This window comes from Oncorhynchus kisutch, linkage group LG17 (genome assembly GCF_002021735.2).
Source record: "Oncorhynchus kisutch isolate 150728-3 linkage group LG17, Okis_V2, whole genome shotgun sequence".
Lineage (NCBI taxonomy): Eukaryota > Metazoa > Chordata > Actinopteri > Salmoniformes > Salmonidae > Oncorhynchus > Oncorhynchus kisutch.
This window is the reverse complement of record NC_034190.2, coordinates 37,223,695-37,245,237: the sequence shown is the minus strand read 5'-3', so window position 1 is coordinate 37,245,237 and position 21,543 is coordinate 37,223,695. Positions and strand designations below refer to the sequence as shown.

The following is a 21,543-nucleotide window of genomic DNA, read 5'->3' as shown; positions in this document are numbered from 1 at the left end:
AGCTAAAATGGTCCATGATGAGATTCAAACACACAACCCTCGGGATGTAGGCTACATGCCTTATACGCCCCATCCATTCATCCCGGCCAACCACACTCCTTTGTTTTTGCCTTAACCTTTTCACACGTACCAACAAATGGGTGTGATCATTCTATAGTGGTCCCAGCAGTGTACGCTCAAACCGGTGTGATTAGAATGCTTATTTAGAACATCCAGTTTCGATTGACGCAATAGTCAGCATTTGAGCTGGCCACACTGTTTTTTTCACAGAAACCTTTTGCACAAACACAGTCCTTACAAAGTTATGTCCTGAATGTGACAAGTTTATTTTTTGGATGCAATGTTCAGACAATCACAGAAGTAGCTACAGCATAATTAGTCACATCATGGGTGAGCTCACCATTGATCAAAATAATTGAGTAAAACAGTTTCTAGAAATCGAAAGTTATCCGACGATGGGTAGTTTGTGCGTGCCACCATGTTTATTTTTTGCATCAACCAAAGATTATAGGAGGAGACTAGATGAGTTTGGTCTATTTATAGTATGCATGTTAAAGGGAGTGTGTTGTCTACCATCGTTCACATCCCATCATTCACTTCTGGAAGTTTACTTGAAAAATCTTCGGTCCGACAGACGTGAAACCCAGAATGCATTGTATGTCAACAAACATGGCTCCACACATAGCTAGAATTAGCTTAACTCATCATAATCAGTACAATCATTAAAAAAAAGTATTTTACACACATAATATGTGTCCATTGTAATCTATGAAAGAATCGGAATGCATGATTTGTCACCAGTACTTGAAAACGTGAATAAAACAGTAAATAAATAAATAAATAATTACCACACAAAACATTTTCTGACAGTGATTTATTGATACAAGTGGCGCGTGCATGCAGTCAATCACGTAACCTCTCACTCCCACTCTGAGCCATTCAGTGTTGTTATTTATGTGTGTAGCTAGTGAGCTAAGCTGTAGCTTTCGCAATGTCTTTTAAAAGGAGACTCACAAATGCGGAAATTCTGGAGATTTTTTATAAATTCTGACAATGAGTCAGAGTATGAAAGTCAGTAATAAGATTCTGACAGTGATAGTGAAAGTGAGGAGTTGCCCCCAAACCTTGTAGCCATTGAGAACCCTGAATCTGAAGACCCCTTGTCCACTGATGAAGTCCCAGGTCACTTTGAAGATGCTGATGGTGATGGAGGCAGACCGGCAGTGGATGAAGTACAGGAAGTCTGTGGTAGCTGGAAGGCCGCCAGCCATTTCAGTCCTCCTGACCCTGCTGTTTGCTTTGACGAGTTCCAGTCTGGAGTGCAAAAGCCCCTTGCCATTTCCCTCTGTGGCAGAGTGCTTCAAGCTGTTTCTGACAGAGGAGCTGGTGGGAGACATAGTAGAGGAGACCAATCGCTATGCCTTGGAGCTATAAGAGAAGAGAGAACCAGGAGTGAGGGGGAGACTTGCTAAATGGGTGGCAACCACAATTAGTGAAATGTATACCTTCCTGGTGACAGTCCTTCTCATGGGGATAGTAAAGAAGAATTCCCTAAGAGAATACTGGAACACAGAGCACAGAGATGTTTACAACTCTCTTCTTTGGCACCCTCTTTTCCCAAGACCACTTCCTAGTTCTGCTGCAAATGCCTGCATTTCGTCAACAATGCTACTGCCAATCTAAATGACCGTTACACAAAATAAGAAATGTTCTTACCAGCCTGACGTCAACATTTGGTCAGTTCTTTGTGCCATACAAGGACCTATTCATTGATGAGTCCCTGATGTTATGGAAGGGTAGGCTGGCGTTCCGTCAATATATTGCCTCCAAAAGGCACAGGTTTGGGGTCAAGTTATTTGTCATGTGCGACGTGAAGACAGGATTTGTCCAGGACATTATAGTTTACCCAGGGTCCACTACTGACGTCAAATCAAAATAAAATAAAATAAAATGTATTTATATAGCCCTTCGTACATCAGCTGATATCTCAAAGTGCTGTACAGAAACCCAGCCTAAAACCCCAAACAGCAAGCAATGCAGGTGTAGAAGCACGGTAACGTCCAACATTATGAGGGTCTTGTGGTGTCCAGGTCCACGGTGATGACCATGCTGGCTCCTCATCTCAGCAAGGGACACACTTTGTATGGGGACAGTTGGTACAGCAGTCCCACACTCTTCCAGCTTCTGCTCTTCCAACAGCACAGGAGCCTGTGGCACAGTCAGGTCTAACAGGAAGGGGATGCCAGCATTCGGATGGAGGAAGATGCAGAGAGGGGAGTTGGAGTTCAAGGAGAACAGTCAACAACTGGCAGTAAAAGTGGCATGTCCTCTCCACTGTCCAGACAGCAACCATGTCGGCCACAGGGAAGGTGGACCACCTGACGGGAGAGAGACTGATCAAACCAGACTGTGTCCCTGACTATAACCTCAAAATGGGGGCAGTGGATAATGCAGACATGATAAACAGCTTTGTGGAATGCGCTCGGAAAACTACCAAGTGGTATAAGAAGATATTTTTCCACCTGATCGACACTGTTGCCCTGAACGGCTACATAGTTCACCGCCGACTAACAGGTGAGATGATTACTGAACAAGGTATTTTTTGGAACTGGATGCACAGCTCACATACAAATCACATACAGTTCCACTATGTAATTATAGTGACAATATCTCACCCACCTACCCACTGCCTCGTCATCCTCCCTACTCCCTCTCCCCCACAGGTAAAGTAATTACCTACCAAATGTACAGAGAAAACCTCATGAGAGAGCTGCTGGAGGAGCACCACACCCCTCAGCGCCGATCCACTGGGGGCCGTCCTGCTGCAGACAATCCCCTACACCTCACTGCACGGCATTTTCCCTGCAAAGTCCGTCAAACTGTTGCCGTCAGGTAGTCGCACACGGAGGCACGGCAAAGTCTGCCTGTCTGGCACCAGGAAAAGGAAGCATACGAGGTTGACAAAGTACATGTGTTCAGCTTGTGACACACCTCTATGTGTTTCACCATGCTTTTGGGAGTACAAATATGCTCAAGCACTATTGAGCACATCTGCAGCAATTACTGACTGACTGACTTGACTGGTGACTTGACTGGTAATCTGCCATGATACTATGTGGGGGAGAGGGGGGGGGGGGTTGATGTTGTTTTTGTTATTGTTGTTCGACCACCACCAATACTTCAATAAAATAGACGACTACTACATATAGGCCTCTTTGTTTTCTTGCTGTGTTTTCATCCAGTACAACTGTTAAGGAGTGTACACTAGCATACAAAAGCTGGCCTCAGTTTTCAGCTCCAGTTATGATATTGGCAAATAATGTTCAATGATGTGTGTGTGGTTTCTGAAAGTACAGAATAAAGAGGAATTATTAGTCATTAGAATGCAATATCAGGATATAGCAATAAAACTATTTTACAAAGAAGTAACATAACAACACTGCAATAAAAACAGTAAGAAACAATACCTGTTGATGTCCACAAGGTGGCAGGGCAGAACAGAGCTATGCTAAACAGGCCAAACGAAAACAAACCATGGTCATAAGGCCAGGGTAGCTTCAAAAGACAACACAAGCTAATACTTCTCAAACGCAATTAGCATTGTTTTACAGAGCTAATAGAAGAATGTAGCTAGCTACATGAGCATGATTGAGTATAACACCATAAAGGTTGTGCAATTAGTCACGTTACCTTGCGTGTCTGCGGTTACAAATATATTATGCTCCATACATACAGTGAGCTACAGTAGAAATGACATAACAGGACATACAGAAACTATTATAATGTAACAAGGCACTTACTTTAATAGAAACAAACACATGTAATGAAGTAATGAAAACAACAATGAAGGCGAAGCAAGCACCAGCCTGAAAATGTGAAAATGTGAAAAGTTTGTGCAGGTCCTGTTCTGCCTGGAAGTGCGCAAATGTCTGCATTCTTGATCTGCGGGAAACAATTGGGAAGTGCTTGGGGAAGTTTGTCGGGCTCAGTAAAGCCCAGAACATAAATTGTCTGCAAAAGTAAAATGGCCTACTTTTGTGTGAATTAATGAGGAGGCGGAACACACCTAAATTCAAACTGTTGTTTGAAAATAAAACTTGTTTGAAATTGACAAGTTGAAACAGCCTATAGATAAAAGCAGGCAGCGTGCCTTAGTTTGAGGGCAGCGCGGATTCACAGTCCTGTTGCGTAACAATCACATTTTGGAGCAGTGAGTGCATTCTGAGTGCATTCTGAGTGCATTCTGACGTGCATGACGTGCATAAAAAAAACTCACACTGGGTCAACCATTAGAGATATTTGGAACTCGCATGTGAAAAGGTTAAGTTATGTAACCATACCAAATGTGTGTGTCCCAGATTTACGTTTGCTATGTTACGTCTAGTCTATGAGACCAGGCTGATTTTTATTAACAGAGAAGTGTAATTGGCAAAGTGCAAATATGTGAAAAAAGAAAACACTAACATTGTATGTCATGCAATGTGAAGAAAAGTGTTCAGCAGACGGAAAGCCTCAAATCAAAACAAAAAAGACAAACAGAATTAACAGCTTGCCCAAATGGGTTTAAGAGATGTGACAAATAATGACTTTTTAAGATAAATACATAAAGTTCATGAAGCAATTTTTTTGCTATGGTGTTTATCGGTATGACACAATCACAAAGGTAACCATCAAACAACCACAACCAACCATCAAACAGCAGCATGTAGGCAGCACAACCTTTAGACACACATTCACAGGCCCGAAGCGCTTCTGCCCCACAAAAATAATTTGGACATTGACACATTATAAAGGCAGCGAAGCTCTCTGCCTGCCTTTTGACTTCTGTGCGCTGGCAGTATAAGGTAGAAACACGCATGTGCAAGTCATGTAAATGAATTGTGTTGAGTTTGAAGAGCGGGAGAAAGGCAAACAGTGAAGCTGCCTTTCCCCTGGCCACCTTGCGCATTTTGTACCAGATCACTGCAAATTTGGGAAGTAGGTACTAGTTCAGAAATGTATTTTATTATGCAGAAAAAAAACAGGCAGAAAAAAAAAACACTGCCTACCCTGTCCACACGTCACTGGCAATTAGGAAGTCATGGGGAGGGGAATGAAACAGCAAAATAGCATATATTCCAATCAAAATGGCTTTAATTTTCTTCTGAAACAAAAACCTTCAGCTCAGCTAGGTGGAATAAATGGGAGATGTTAACCAGCTAGGGAAATTCCCACGGAGGGAATGAATTGCTGTTGTTTCATGAGAAAGAGGAAACTCTGCCTACAGAGAGAGTTAGAGTTGCAACCGACAGGCTTGTTCTGCTGGAGGGGATCCAACACAGACAAGTCCTGACAAAAGGGATCTGGACTTCCCGGGGAGCTTCTGATGAGGGAGTCAGTCTCTTGTCCTCTTTCTTTCTATATTGATGCACAGGCTCACTTTTTCGGTCTTTCACTCACTTTCTCGCTCACTCATTCACTGTCTACCCTTCTCTCCATCAAACACAGTCTGCTCATTTCCTCTTTATCTCTTCATTTCCCACACTCTTCTTCTCCCACTCCTCCCCCTCCCCCACCCTGGAAAGTGGTGGTTTCATTAATCATTAGCAGTGACTCAGACGAAAAGCCAGTCTGTGGTAGAGTTCATCCCACCGAATGTTTCACTGCATCCTCCTGCACAAGGGGATGTCAATGTCCCAATCTTAAATCCAAAGTTAGGGGACAAGAATGAAAACATGCCCTTGTTAGGCTAAGATTAGTTAGGTTGAGTAGGACTTTGGCCAAGCGTTCCAAGGCACTGGCAATAACAATGTGTATATGACAGTTTATTCCTGCCTCAAAAGCTCAAAATATCTACCTACCGGTAATCACATTTATTATAAAAAAGTGTCAACCTAAGAGAGTATGCACATAGTGTCATTCCTACGCTACTGTAGCTTGCTAGCTAGGCTACCTTTCCAGCTTTCCAACAAATTGTTCTGAATGAGAGACAAGGACATTTATCATCTTCACACCAAACCAGAGGATATTGGAAATTCCACATTGACATGACAATTTTGGAACAGCTGTGCTATGCTAGTCAAAATTGAAATCAGGGCATATACGGTGGCCATAGCATCAAAAGTCAAATAGGGGGTGCTTATATTTGTCCTGTTTCACACATCTACCCACTCCCCACGAGACATATCCCACTCCCCACGAGACACCCTCGTAGAGTGCGCGACCAAGGATCAACCATTATTGACAGCAACCTTGCAGCAATTAGGTTTAAGTGCCTTGCTCAAGGGCGGATCGACACATTTTTCACCTAGTTGGATAGGGGATTCGAACCAGCAACCTCTGGTTACTAGTCCAATGATAGTAAAATAATAATAATTCTAAGTTTTGAATCCGGGATCGTTTGGCATATCAGTTCATAAACCATGTGCCATGGAATCGGTATGTAGAAAATCTCTTCCCAACTATTTTGCAATCTATATGGCACAGTTGTCAATTTTTTGGTCCTTAAATGAAACTGGGATACGTTTTTACGTATTACAATTTTCTTTAACCAAAGACTACTGACTCACTGTTGTGAATAGACTCAGGAGGTGCATGATACAGTGGCTAGTGTCAACTAATCCATGCTTATTTCCAGCTACAACTGCCATGTTTTACTTGGCAAACCATCTATTTCTCTGATAACCTGGCTAGCTAGCTAATGATAGCCTAGTTGGCAGAAACATAAGCAAGCTAGCAATTGATGTTACTTACATGTATACAGAACTGCAGTTCTCTCATGTTGTGGACATCCAGATATCAACATGTAATTGTTCAATCTTACAATAGAGTGTTACACAAACTCTTTAGGACATGTCATCTTGTGACAGGTTCCTGTCCTTTCTACCACTTCTTCCACTCTACCCACCCTCCATAGACATACCCCTCTCCATATCCCCCTCCTGTACCTCATCCTCCCTCTCCTCTCATCCATTGGGATCTTTGAAGGGCCTTAGACCACTGCATAGGAAATGATGAATGATCTTTATCGCCCTGCTTTAAGAAGCCAGCCTGACACGCTCTCCTTTCTCTCCTCTAAGTGGGATTTGGCAGCACTGAGCTCCTGTGGTTGTCTTATCTATAGGTCCCAGTTTCATTTAAAATCTGAATAAGGTGAGAAAGTGAGTATGATGGGTTCCATTCTGCAGAGATGACGACTCTCACACATAGTCCCTAAAGGCACATTTTTACAAGGGCCAATCAGCAGGACTCATAAATGAATTAAATGTACCCATTGATTCTTGAAGAATATAAATTATAAATGCCTCATGAGCTTAGTTGCACTGTCGTACCCCATCAGAACGCAAAATATGACTGGTTTTTACTCAATTAATGTTTGTAAACAAAGTAAATGTGACATACACTGCATAGCCTCAAAACACGGTAAAACTCTACTTGCATCCATAGCTCTGTCTACGAATTTAAGAGTTTACATTTGTCCAGCCCCATCCCTCAGCTTTTTATCAAAACAGTGGCAGGGACCCACTTTGTTATTGTTTTAACTGCTGATTGGCCCTTTAAGGGGTGTATTGGAAATTACTATGCTTCACGCTGCATGAGTCTCCCAATTCAGATCTGACATTACACCTTACCTTGTCAGACATTTTCCAACACTGTTTGTTTACATGTAGGTACCTTGCAGATTTAAAAAATATATATATATATAGCTAGACCACTGCATTCTATGTGGGATCACATCGGTGTTTATATCAACACACCACACAACACTGTAAGGTACCAAGCAAGATTTCGAAGCATAAAATAAGTTGTTAAAAGCTTCTCGTTGGCAGTGAAAACCTTCATTTGTAAGGCGAGGCCCATTCTGCATTCCTCCATGGCTGCCAACCAAATAAGAACCCACCCACCATTGCCGGCCAACCCTGTCAGGGCAAACTCATGGGCTACACACAGTGTTGACCAAATCTCTGGCCATGCCCAATGGCCATTGCAACCCTCTAAGTTTGATAGACCTTTCCTGAATTCCACCTAATCTGACACCATAGCAACTCAATTTTCATAACCAAAAACCCCCTCAAGCTATTAAACTTCTCCCACATGCCTTGACCACTTCCATGTAGGAGATTAGCATTTAATTAGCATTTTTTTATTAAACAGTGCATATGCATACTGGGCCTGATTATTGACATGGTATTTAATGGCGTGCAATTTTAAGAGATGACTGTTAATTACACATAAACCAGTCTGATTGCTTTCACTATCTAATGAATAGTCAGTGAAGATAAATGGCTTGGCTCTAATTAAACTGCTCCCAGTAACCCCTGGTAGATATCATTTGGGCTTTTAAAGCACAAAGTAGAGTTTGAAGTAATTCAGGAAAAAGTTCACCACACACTTTGAGGTAATGTGCAGCTAAATATTTGTGTTTACTGAAGCGACAATACTATTTATTATGCGAGAGTGACATCCAATTACTGTATGTTGTCAATTGGTTGAGTACCTATTTTTCCCTAACCTCTACACTCTGTGTTGAGTGATGAAGCTCTCTAACAAAACAAATATGTAATATATTGAAAGTACACAACGTACGTGATCGCCATTTCAATAGCAGGAAATGTAGTTCTTCCATCTCACACTCATGACATCAAAAAGCAAGGGAAATATCAGGACTTAACCTGGAATCCTGATATGAATGATGAAAAGTACTTCATGTTGAATTCCAGACTAGGAGAGTCCCTCATCCTCCACAACACCATCATCTTACCCGCATACAGCTGTACAAACCTTACCTCATCCTCAAATCTTCCCATGTCTTTTTTCAGGAAGACTATTCCCAGGGTGCATTTCATCTCCCCTGAGCCTTTGTGGTTTGAAAATTGACAACTAACCCAAGGAGAGAAAGGCATTACATGTTCATATGATTCATCCCAGTCATCTGTGGCTTCCCAGTGATTTGTGAGTTTTATAAGATGGGACCAGTGACCTAAAAAACCCTGTAGATTTCCCAGAATTATTGAACGAGTTCCATTATGGCACGAGGAAGCCTGAAATTGAAGGTATCTTCAAAAACCTATCTACAGCAGCATGCAGTGTCAGGTTGGTCTGACACACATGGTGGCACAGCGTGAAACACGATGGAGGGAGGGAAGGGGCCCAGAAAACAGGTCGCCATCACCACAATCCACATCCCTCAAGGCACTTCCCCTCCTCAACAAGCAGGAAGGTGTTAACCAACCAGAGCCTTAAGTGGGTCCAAAATAACCTGGTGCTCAAGAGCGGCTGATTCTCTCGTTTTCTCTCTCAATATTCTCTTTTCGACACCATCTCTCTCTTTTTTCTTTCTTTCCCCCTTGTCGCTTACTCACATGTACACGCCCGCACTTTCACACTCACGCGCACACACACACACACACACACACAGGGAAATGGAACGCTTACAGTGCTCCGGCCATTGTTAAAAATGTATGAATACAAGCATCCTTTCGAAAAAGACAAGGAGAGAGAGGCGCAGAGCTACAGGAGGAACACGGAGCTGAAGACAAGGCAAAGCTCCCCTGACACCTCCGTAGAAGGAAAATTCAATAATGGTGTTAGAAAAGTAGAGAAAAAAACGACGGGCTGAGTGACTCAATCAAAATGGCAAGAAAAAAAAAGAAAAAAGAGTGGCTGCAATTATCATGAAGGAGTGTGACAGGTGGAGAACGCCCTCATCAGCCATAGCCACGGTGATTCTGCGTCATTAGGGAGTGGTTGAGATGGAGAACCCATCATGGCACACCGTTGATTGCTGGGATTGAGTAGAACCCCCTGGGCTCAACAAATATGAGTTATGTCGGTCTGGTTTCGAGCTGCGAGGCGCAGTGTTACCCACATTGACGTTCACGTACAGTGAAAATGTAATAAGGATAGCCTTGTTCAGTGCCCTTGAGCATATAGCTGTCATTATATGTACCAGCCTGTTATTACCCAATAAGAAAAATCTAGAAATCTAGTTATATCCCCTGGGAACTGCCTTATGTATTGATTTCAGCACTTCAACACTATGACATAATAATTGCTGCCTACTCAATGCAAACCCATTGGCCTAAGGTAAAGTATGTGAGAGTAGTTCTTCCAGCCATGTCCTGTGTTTGCTCACCATACCGCTCTTCACACTCTCCCAGCCTACCAGGGCCTGAGCAGTTACAGCTGTTTGCTGAGATGACATTAACATCAGTGACACAGACAGGAAAGACCATTGGCTGGCTGTTAGTGTACATGTCTTCTTTGACATGTGGTTGAGATGGACCGACCGGGGGCTTGTAAAATACATTTCTCAGCTTACGCCTCAGTTTGCTCAGCCACATAGCACGTTATTGAGTTCTGGGTTACCAAGGGAACTCAAGGGGCTGGAGAATAACACCAATGTCTACTCAGCTGGTGAGCGTGTGTGAGAGAGAGAGAGAGAGAGAGAGAGTGACAGAGAGAGAGAGAGTGACGGAGAGAGAGAGAGAGAGAGAGACAGAGAGAGAGAGAGAGAGAGAGACAGAGACAGAGAGAGAGAGAGAGAGAGACAGAGACAGAGACAGAGACAGAGACAGAGAGACAGAGACAGAGACAGAGACAGAGAGAGAGAGAGAGAGAGAGAGAGAGAGAGAGAGAGAGAGAGAGAGAGAGAGAGGGAGTGAGCGAGCGAGCGAGAGAGAGGCAATAGGCCTAAGGATACAGTGATTGAAGTCTCGCGTAGACAGGTACTGTAAGCGTGTTTATGTCCGTGGTATGTGGCCATGTTTATTTTCAGGCCAGCTGTGCTATTCTTTTTATTGTCCCCGGTCCAGCGTTGTAAAAACTTGGTCATTTCTCGTAAACCAGAACTGTTTATATTCCAGACACACCTGTAGGTAGTAGATTTCAAGACATCTAATGTGTGGTTCATTTATATAGCAAACCACACACAGAGAAGATAGCATGACATCTCCAATAAACAGAAGAGCATAAAAAAACACATATCAGACGTACGTATCAGCTTGACCTCACATCTAGATTTGGTAAGAACAAACAGAGGCTTTAATGCTGTAAAATGTATCCAAAAATCTATGTAGACACAAAATTTGCCCCAAAATGAAAACAAATGTTTTTCTGACATCATTGCAGTGTCTATCATGCTGGTTTCATTTTCAAGTGGAATGTCACATCTAGGAATGCATTTAATTCATTAGAAATATAGTATAGCTCTGACTGAAAAAGACACATTTTATCCATGGGGAATTAAAACAGGGATTAGAACAGACCGGTGCTGATGACGAGTTAGCGTTTTTATGTATTCTAAATGAGTCTCCGGGTGTATGATCCATTCCTTCTCGTTTCCCCATTTACTGAAATTCATATTATTGCTGCCAAGTTAGTAGCACAGAATCAATGAAAATCGAATTGTTCTCAGAATGACGGTATTGTAAGCAGGAGAAAATTGGCAGGAATTAGACAATAGAATGAAGAAATAGCACGTGTAAGAATGTAATCATCACTCATATCGTAGGCCTAGATGCTAAGCTAACACAGAGGAATGAATCTCCTATCCCATATGCATGCCTGAATGTTTCATCATTGTGATTGGCTCTGATTGCTCAATGGGGAACAGCTGTTGAGGCTTGAACTAACTTTTTTCACAGAGCTGGAGAATATTGATACTTTTGAATTCACAGGGTTGTAAATCTGAATCCATCTAGTGCCTAACAGACAATAACACTGACTGATTCACACCTTAAACACATCAATACATATGCAGACACATGCAGGTACACACACTTCATGTCAAAATGTATTCTTATATAATGTAACATCTTCCATACAAATGTCTCAGATAATCAATATACTTTGGATTTCATACGACAATACACACCATCCTTAAACTGATCCTCCATTGTCCACACTTGAGCTAAACATGAATTCCATATAATTAAACTATACTAGGAATTATTAGTTTGATTTCAACATTCAACATTTCAACCTTGAAGAAAGCAAGGGTTCCTTCCGTTTGCACTTAACTTGAAGAAAGGCAATGTGGTGAACAAGTTTAGTGATAGAATGATCTATTCCATTGATTGCACAGCAGTTTGCCGTACCTGCTAGTTTCAACTGATTGGATACAGCCACTGTGTAATCAGAGATTATTGTCAGAGAGATACAAAGAGATAAATGGATGTTCCGTTCCGGTCTTATTCTTAATGTTCATTAGGTAATAGATATCACTTTATAGTCCGGAGTTGGGGAAAGACAAAAGTGTGCAGAGACAAATATTTGGTTGTAATAGTTTTTAAAGTTTTATAGTGATTACATGATCAAATCATTAAAAAGTAATTTGATAAACGCAACTTTAATTAAATAAATACATACAGCACAGTATAGTCAGAAAGATACCATAACTCTTGTGATCACAAGTAATATAACACTTTCTAAAACTTGTAGATGAATCGATTGGCAAGATCAATCACTTCCTGATAATCCTTTCCTATCTAAGGACAGGACGTTAAATCATTCAATGAGAAAATTCCATTTTAAAGCCATCACAGCTCGCTTCTGGCTCGAAACAGATGGATGGCGGGTATTGGCGGCCCTAACACTAACTCTCTGAGATGGTCTCACCACGCGCGCATGATGTTACTTAGGTAACCGCTGCCAATATAGACAGCAGTGACATCACAACCCCTTAAATCGGTAAAAGGAGGGGGACATTGTCACGCCTGCTCCCGCTCCCCCTCCCTGGCGCTCGAAAGCGCTCCACCAGCATTACGCACACCTGCCTTCCCCAGACACGTGCATCAGCGATTATTGGACTCACCTGGACTCAATCACTTGTGTCATTACCTCCCCTATATCTGTCTGTTCCCTGCTTCAGGATTAACGTTTGTTTTGTCTTTGCATACCCGGTTCTGGCGCTGTCTCTGTCCTGTTTGATATCAGCTCCATATTAGATGTTCTACTCCCGGTACCTGCTTCTCTTCTCCAGCGTCGGTCCTTACAGACAGCAGTTCAGCTTAGTCCAATTTCTTCTTTCTTTCTCTTCCTCGTCTTTCTACTTCTGTTCAAACAGACTGGCGTGGTGTCAAAATGGCATGGCATTGTTTTTTTGCCTTCTGTTCTGTCAGTGTGTCACCTTTGTAGTCTCTCACTGTCACAGGCCATTGATCACAGCAAAAGTATTGCTTTTGCTCTCTGCACTATGCTAAAATAGAATTACTGTCAAAGGGACATTTTTCAAAGTATATTTTAAAAGCTGAAATGAGGGAAATATATATTCAAAGCCGTAAATCAACAAAGTCAGGAGGGAGGGGTGTGAGAATCCGACATGAATAACTTCCAGCGAGGGGAGTCGTGTGTTGTTGATGTTTCCTAGTCACTTGCTTCCTCTCTTTTCTCCACAGAGAGGAAATTACATTTTAAAAAACGTGGACTTCCTGAATTGTGCTCGTCCTGCTTCCAGGCCAAAATGGGAGAGAGATTGAGTGGTCTCAGTGTGCTCGTTCCATGCTTCCACCGCTGGGTCAGGGGACGAAGGAGAGAGCAGCTTGCATTATGTCAGCAGTGGAGGGAGACTACATCAACATGTGGTTATGCACCTGTAATAACAACTGTCCACCCCTTTATACGTAGCGTCGTAACCCTGCGAGCCACATTCTGCCAACGTCAGCTACTCATCTGCATGCATATTTCTTCTGGACAGCTAGGGAGGTTTTATGTTTAGCCTTTACATTAGACATTACGTATACTCTATGGTGTAACTGTAATTCTTCCTTAATGTCTTCTGCTAGGCTAACACTGGTTTAACCATTCCCTTGTTATCGCGGGGAAAACCAGCCTGGGATATAGATGATGTAGGCTTTACTGGTACAGTAAGCCTCGTAGAAATGTAATGTATGAGAATAGGAAAGTCCTAGACAAGCACAATTGTGGATGTAGACCTGGGCGGATTATGATAAAAAATAAATCCATCCACGCCTCCAAATTCCATCATTAAGTAATCAAAGGCTCAGAGAAGTTGATGGAAAACATTCTGGAGTACATAGGGAATTTCCAAAAATGTGGAGGGGAACATACTGTACGCTTTTGATTCTCTGTGATGTTGCTGAGACCTGCGCAAATCTTTTGATTGAACGTGAGTCAAATCATGTTGACATGAATAATGAGGTTCTACACCTCCTGGCACAGCCAGAGAACTGTATGTCACTTAGGATGAATATTAGATTCTCAAAAGGAGACCAAAAAAAAATTCCCCACCCTAGGATTTTTCCACTTTTGTGGCTGAGGGTAGCATGTGGATTCATTTATTCAACAGAGAAATTAAAAGGTGTTTCTGTCTGGGTGTGTGTGTGTGTGTGTCCTCACTAACTATAATTAGCTAATAAAAACCTAGTAAAATATTTCTAGTGGTTCGAGTGGCTCAGCCTACAATCTGTAAGATAAATATATATATAAATGCCCATATAAAAAAGCACACTAAACCCGAACTAAATATTTGTCCAAAATGCTATCATTGCCAAGTAATTTAGGCCCTTTCTTTTCTGCCCACCACTAAAAGAGGCTTGGTGGTTGGAGCGAGGTTTAATTGCACATCTGGTAGCAGTTAGGACTGCGCACTTGGCACCACGGAGGCTTCTACAATCGAGGAAAGCAGCACGTTCCATGAGCCTGGCCCAGCCTCTGACTCTCCCCCACGTCTCCTGGCTAGAAACAAAAGACCCATTTGGCGCAAAAGGAATTTGACCCTTGATCTCCATGGGCGGGAGGGTGTCTCCTTGGCATTGACTTTTAGTCATTATTTAATAGATTTTTTTTTTTTGTTCTTGGACAGTGGGAACTTTGCTCTGGGAAGTGTGGGGGAGAATGTGTGCGAAGGAGGGAGAGATAGAGAGCTCAATGGGTTGGGGGACTGTTTGTGGGAGGGAGAGAGGGAGAGAGAAAGAAAGACTACGAGAAATGGATGATGATACTTGTGATAGGGGGCTCAGTGGGTTGTCTACTGACTATCTACTGTATCATGGCCTCTTACGATGCCACGTTGCACGGCCCTCCTAGTAGCAAATGTGACTGATCTTTTTCTCCTGGGTGGAAAAAGCGTTATTTTGATCATCCAGTGGGAGGACTGGAAGGATGTTTGAACAGCTGGCTCTGTGATCCATCGGTTAACGTGCTTGGCGCAACATATTCCTGCCCTTGCCATATTCAACACCTCTCGCCCATTCCCTCTCTACATTCATACATAAATTCACACTTTCTCATTTAAAAATCCAAATAAATTGTCTGTAGACGAAAGGATGTAGCACTCTTTAGTAGTGCGAATGATATCAACCATGGTTCAAATGAATTACATTGTTTTAATTGAGATGAGACCTGGAACCTAGAACGTTCAGTATTTCATGGAATGCCGTGTGGCCTTGGGCATTTCCAGCCTAGCCGTTAGCATGGCAATACCAGACAGACCACAATCACACACTAGAACATAGCAACACTCCAGACCCAACAACAACACTTACTGTCAACCTAGACGGGTAAACACCAAAACAAACACACTATTGAAGCCATGTGAACTTCCATGAGATAGGTAACACTCACGTAATTTGTAATTGCGTAAAAGAACACACCAGGATTGGTGGAATGCTAGTTTCTCGAGCCAACTGGTCACAGAGATCTCCAAAAACAGACCAAGACAACTAGAATCTCCATAAAGACATAAAGTACATACAGTGCCTTGCGAAAGTATTCGGCCCCCTTGAACTTTGCGACCTTTTGCCACATTTCAGGCTTCAAACATAAAGATATAAAACTGTATTTTTTTGTGAAGAATCAACAACAAGTGGGACACAATCATGAAGTGGAACGACATTTATTGGATATTTCAAACTTTTTTAACAAATCAAAAACTGAAAAATTGGGCGTGCAAAATTATTCAGCCCCCTTAAGTTAATACTTTGTAGCGCCACCTTTTGCTGCGATTACAGCTGTAAGTCGCTTGGGGTATGTCTCTATCAGTTTTGCACATCGAGAGACTGACATTTTTTCCCATTCCTCCTTGCAAAACAGCTCGAGCTCAGTGAGGTTGGATGGAGAGCATTTGTGAACAGCAGTTTTCAGTTCTTTCCACAGATTCTCGATTGGATTCAGGTCTGGACTTTGACTTGGCCATTCTAACACCTGGATATGTTTATTTTTGAACCATTCCATTGTAGATTTTGCTTTATGTTTTGGATCATTGTCTTGTTGGAAGACAAATCTCCGTCCCAGTCTCAGGTCTTTTGCAGACTCCATCAGGTTTTCTTCCAGAATGGTCCTGTATTTGGCTCCATCCATCTTCCCATCAATTTTAACCATCTTCCCTGTCCCTGCTGAAGAAAAGCAGGCCCAAACCATGATGCTGCCACCACCATGTTTGACAGTGGGGATGGGGTGTGTTCAGGGTGATGAGCTGTGTTGCTTTTACGCCAAACATAACGTTTTGCATTGTTGCCAAAAAGTTCAATTTTGGTTTCATCTGACCAGAGCACCTTCTTCCACATGTTTGGTGTGTCTCCCAGGTGGCTTGTGGCAAACTTTAAACGACACTTTTTATGGATATCTTTAAGAAATGGCTTTCTTCTTGCCACTCTTCCATAAAGGCCAGATTTGTGCAATATACGACTGATTGTTGTCCTATGGACAGAGTCTCCCACCTCAGCTGTAGATCTCTGCAGTTCATCCAGAGTGATCATGGGCATCTTGGCTGCATCTCTGATCAGTCTTCTCCTTGTATGAGCTGAAAGTTTAGAGGGACGACCAGGTCTTGGTAGATTTGCAGTGGTCTGATACTCCTTCCATTTCAATATTATCGCTTGCACAGTGCTCCTTGGGATGTTTAAAGCTTGGGAAATATTTTTGTATCCAAATCCGGCTTTAAACTTCTTCACAACAGTATCTCGGACCTGCCTGGTGTGTTCCTTGTTCTTCATGATGCTCTCTGCGCTTTTAACGGACCTCTGAGACTATCACAGTGCAGGTGCATTTATACGGAGACTTGATTACACACAGGTGGATTGTATTTATCATCATTAGTCATTTAGGTCAACATTGGATCATTCAGAGATCCTCACTGAACTTCTGGAGAGAGTTTGCTGCACTGAAAGTAAAGGGGCTGAATAATTTTGCACGCCCAATTTTTCAGTTTTTGATTTGTTAAAAAAGTTTGAAATATCCATTAAATGTCGTTCCACTTCATGATTGTGTCCCACTTGTTGTTGATTCTTCACAAAAAATACAGTTTTATATCTTTATGTTTGAAGCCTGAAATGTGGCAAAAGGTCGCAAAGTTCAAGGGGGCCAAATACTTTCGCAAGGCACTGTATAATCACAATAATCACCTGGGTTCTTAATATCACCTTCTTATTATTGGAGGGTAAATTCTAGGTTTGGCTAGCATGATTGCTATATACTACTATGCTAGTTTATTGCTGCTCTAGCAAAACATGGCTGTGAATAAAGTCATTGTTATTCACCAGGGGAGGAACGCAATTATAAATGCATTATGTGAAGTTGAGAGCAGCAGTACAGGATGTGCCGATGAGAACGGCATTAGTCCAACCGCAGACACACTTTGCATATCTGCAATCCAAGCAACTCAGCTCAGCCCCCTCCTGCACCTTCTCACCATGGTAATGGACAGGCATGGTCACAGTCTCCTTGGCACAGTCCATCTGTTGTTATTGCTTTTTTGAACGGGGGGGGGGGGGGGGGGGGAGTTGCGAAGGGAGTTCCGACCACATAAGCGGTGCAGGCCTGTTATTACGGTACATTAACGTTAGCGCTGGGCTAACACGCTGCATGACGTCCATTTCTAAATGCAGGCTGCTGACGCAGTTGGCCGACTCAAGTGGGCTGTAGTGGAGGAGGTAGTAGCGGCGCTACCCCACCACAGAAACAACGTCATGACAAAAAGCTCATCCACATCCGGACGTTCAAAAAGGTCACATTTCCTCAATTTGGTGTTCTATAACTTTTTTTTGCCAAACTGTGAATAACAGTATACAGTGATGTGATATCCCTTCTCCCATAAGGTCTCATTTACATTCTAGAGCCACTCATACTGGAGTTGCTATTTTCTCAGTAGACTACTTGTGGTTTCTCTCCAAAATCCACAAAGAGAATATTGTGTTTGAATAAACATGCAGCCAACCCTTCTCGCTCTGACTAGTAAAGGCAGCCATCATAGACAGTACGAGTCTGGTTCCTCTATAGGCAAGTTATGATTGGTGCCAGCTATTGAGGCATCTTTATCTATTAAGGAACACATGATTAGCTGTTGCAATTGCAGCAGCATACCGGCCCGTAACAAGATGCTAGCGCGGGTACAGTATTCAAAACGAACAGTAAAGTCCCGGTATGTTTTTATATTTGGAAGCAGAAACATCCTCATCCGCTGTCACAACGACCGTCCAGAGACTTAGCAGGATCACACACTGTGAAACAGGAGTTTCATGGGCCATTCGGGCTTGTACAATCAGCAGCCAATCACCTTCCTTAGGGTTCTGGGGACCAACTTTGGAGGCTCTTGTGTGTGCAAGGCATCTGGCATCATTGCTGGAGAGGCTGTAGAGGGAGACGCTCCTGTTCCCTTGGTGGAGGAGCATGCCGGAATGTGGCGCAGTGGTATTTTTTTCAATGCTTGGACCGGCCACACTCTCTGCTAGCTGGGTGTGTGTTTGTGCCTGTGTGTCTGTGTGTGTTTGTTTTCTGTGCGCACACGGTCAGTCTGTCTGTGTGTGTGCCCATTTGTGTGTGGTTGGCACAAGGGAGACAGATGGCAGGGGCATCCTGACTATATTCCCCTTAGATGGTGTGAGAGATGGGCAGACGTGGAGAGGTGTCGGGGGAGGGGAGGGGGTGGGGAGGGGAACACTCACGGCTTTGTAAGGATGAAGGATTTAAAGTGGGACACTGCTGTACCATCTCCAAGTCCAATCAGTGTATCAGAATTAAACATCAAATCTAATCCTCGGTTTTCTCAGATGGCTGGTTTGAACTAAAGGTCCTGACATTTAAAGACACTCTGGCACATTCAATATTTTACAGTCATGCTCTCGTTTATATGCTGTGAGATGTCATCATTCTTACTTTAGGGCAATTCCACGTAACGGAATTCAAATCAAATCAAATGTTATTTGTCACATACTCGGAACACAACAGTGAAATGCTTACTTTTACAAGCCATTAACAAACAGTGCAGTTGTATGAAAAATAACTTTCAAGTAAAATGTTTTAAATTAAAGTAACAAATAGTAAAAGAGCAGCAGTAAAATAACATTAGTGAGGCTACAGTATATACAGGGGGTACCGGTACAGAGTCAATGTCTTTCACGTTGAAATGTATGCCAAACAAAAACGATTGACTTCCAAGTTTAACCAACCATACAACTCTATGCATGGGCCGATAGGTAGCCTAGTAACCTACCGAAAGGTTGCTGGATTGAATCCTTGAGCTGACGAGGTAAAAATCTGTTGTTCTGCCCTTGAACAAGGCAGTTAACCCATTGTTCCCCAGTAGACCGTCATTGTAAATAAGAATTTGTTATTAACTGACTTGACTAGTAACATTTAAAAAATAACTACTTTGAACAATTTACACAGTAAATAAATAAACATATTGGGAAAAACTGCAGATTCTGTTACCAAACTTTGTAACATTTTCAGAGGAAATTATTAAAAGTAGTCCTCGGCGCATAATATTTTATGGTTTGTTAAACTTTGAAATCACTGGTTGTTGTTTGGTATATATTTAACGTGAAAAGTCTCGGTGTAATTCCGTATCCATGAAATTGCCCTTTATCATTCCGGTCCTTATGGTTTTTGCCACCGGAGGAGGAATATATACATACTATGTGGTGACTGAAATTCTGGGTTATGTTGTGGTCCTGTTGAATTCATTGTCGATACACAATACACCAAGTGACGAAAAGCAGGCCACAAGCATTAAGGGATTTAACATAGTTACTTTAAGCTGGTGGAAGAGTGTTTTAGAGCTCATGAGGATGTTCCATTATTCTAATACTCCTCTTCTCCTCACTTACTCTTTCAAACCTCTGCAACTCTCTCCCCCTCTTTATTAAGACCACACTGGGCCTCCTCAAAATCAGCCGATGCACCATCTGCCCACACTAGCCCATGTCATATCCTCCCTCCCTATAGAAAAACATAAAGAACAAGCATCACCCTAATTATGACCCTCACATCTGTTGTCATTGCATTTTTAAATACATGATTTACTGTATTTATAATACATTATCGTCTATGACTATGATACATTATCTGTGAAGCCCCGGGAGCAGAAGAGCCTACTGTATACACTGTGCTGACAGATTTACTGACTGATGCACTCCAATAGTGACTGGGAGATTTACAGCAGGTTTGTTGCCATTGAGCCCTAGACACCTCCTGGTGCAGTCTGGGCTCATTTCTATTAAGATTAATAATGTCTGTATTTACGAGGAAAACTGTCCCTCCAGGACACTTACGGCTGCACTGTGCCAAACCGCCACTGAAACAAATGCAATAGGCTGATTGAGGGAAAATCAAAGTGAGAGAGAGAGAGCCTGTGTGTGTGTGTGTGTGTGTGTGTGTGTGTGTGTGTGTGTGTGTGTGTGTGTGTGTGTGTGTGTGTGTGTGAGAGAGAGAGAGAGAGAGAGAGAGAGAGAGAGATAGCTTGTATTGTATTGCAAGTGAGTGTGCATCACCTGGTAGACGGCTAGTGATGGCAATACAAGCTGTTTTTTTAGTGTCTCTGTCTTGGGTCTGATACACCTGTACTGTCTCCGTCTGTCAGACAGTAGCCAAGTGAACAGTCCATGGCTCGGCTGACTGAGGTCCTTGATAATCTTCAAATCAAATTTTATTGGTCACATACACATATTTAGCAGATGTTATTGCAGGTGTAGTTAAGTGCTGTTACGGTTTTCTTCTATCTCCTCCTTTGAAGAGGAGGTGTAGCAAGGATCGGACCAAAATGCAGCGTGGTAATTTTCATACATGTTTAATAGACGAATAAACACAAACAATACAAAACAAGAAACGCTAAAACCTAAACAGCCTTATCTGGTGCAAACAAACACAGAGACAGGAACAATCACCCGCGAAACACTCAAAGAATATGGCTGCCTAAATATGGTTCCCAATCAGAGACAACGATAAACACCTGCCTCTGATTGAGAACCACTCCAGACAGCCATAGACTATGCTAGAAAACCCCACTAAGCCACAATCCCAATACCTATAAAAAAAAAACAAGACTAAACACACCACATAATAAACCCATGTCACACCCTGGCTTGACCAAAGTAATAAAGAAAACACAAAATACTTAGACCAGGGCGTGACAAGTGCTTGTGTTCTTAGCTCCAACAGTGCAGTAGTATCTAACAATTAACAACAATACACACAAATCTAAAAGTTAAATATTGAAATAAAAAAATATGTTGGAATGGCATTGACTAAAATACAGTAGAACTAGTTAATGAAGCTGCCAGTTGAGGACTTGTGAGGCGTCTGTTTCTCAAACTAGACACTCTAATG

General features: G+C 42.4%; 1 long non-coding RNA gene across 1 annotated transcript; it reads right to left on the bottom strand.

Moving 5' to 3' along the window:
* Positions 1 to 311: 311 nt before the first annotated feature.
* Positions 312 to 4,485, bottom strand: LOC116354401 (uncharacterized). Its single transcript, XR_004203613.1, has 4 exons — positions 2,741 to 4,485; positions 1,717 to 2,378; positions 1,506 to 1,562; positions 312 to 1,428 (listed from the first exon to the last, which is right to left on the bottom strand). It is a non-coding gene; the product is annotated as an uncharacterized LOC116354401 (long non-coding RNA).
* Between the last annotated feature and the right edge of the window lie 17,058 nt (positions 4,486 to 21,543).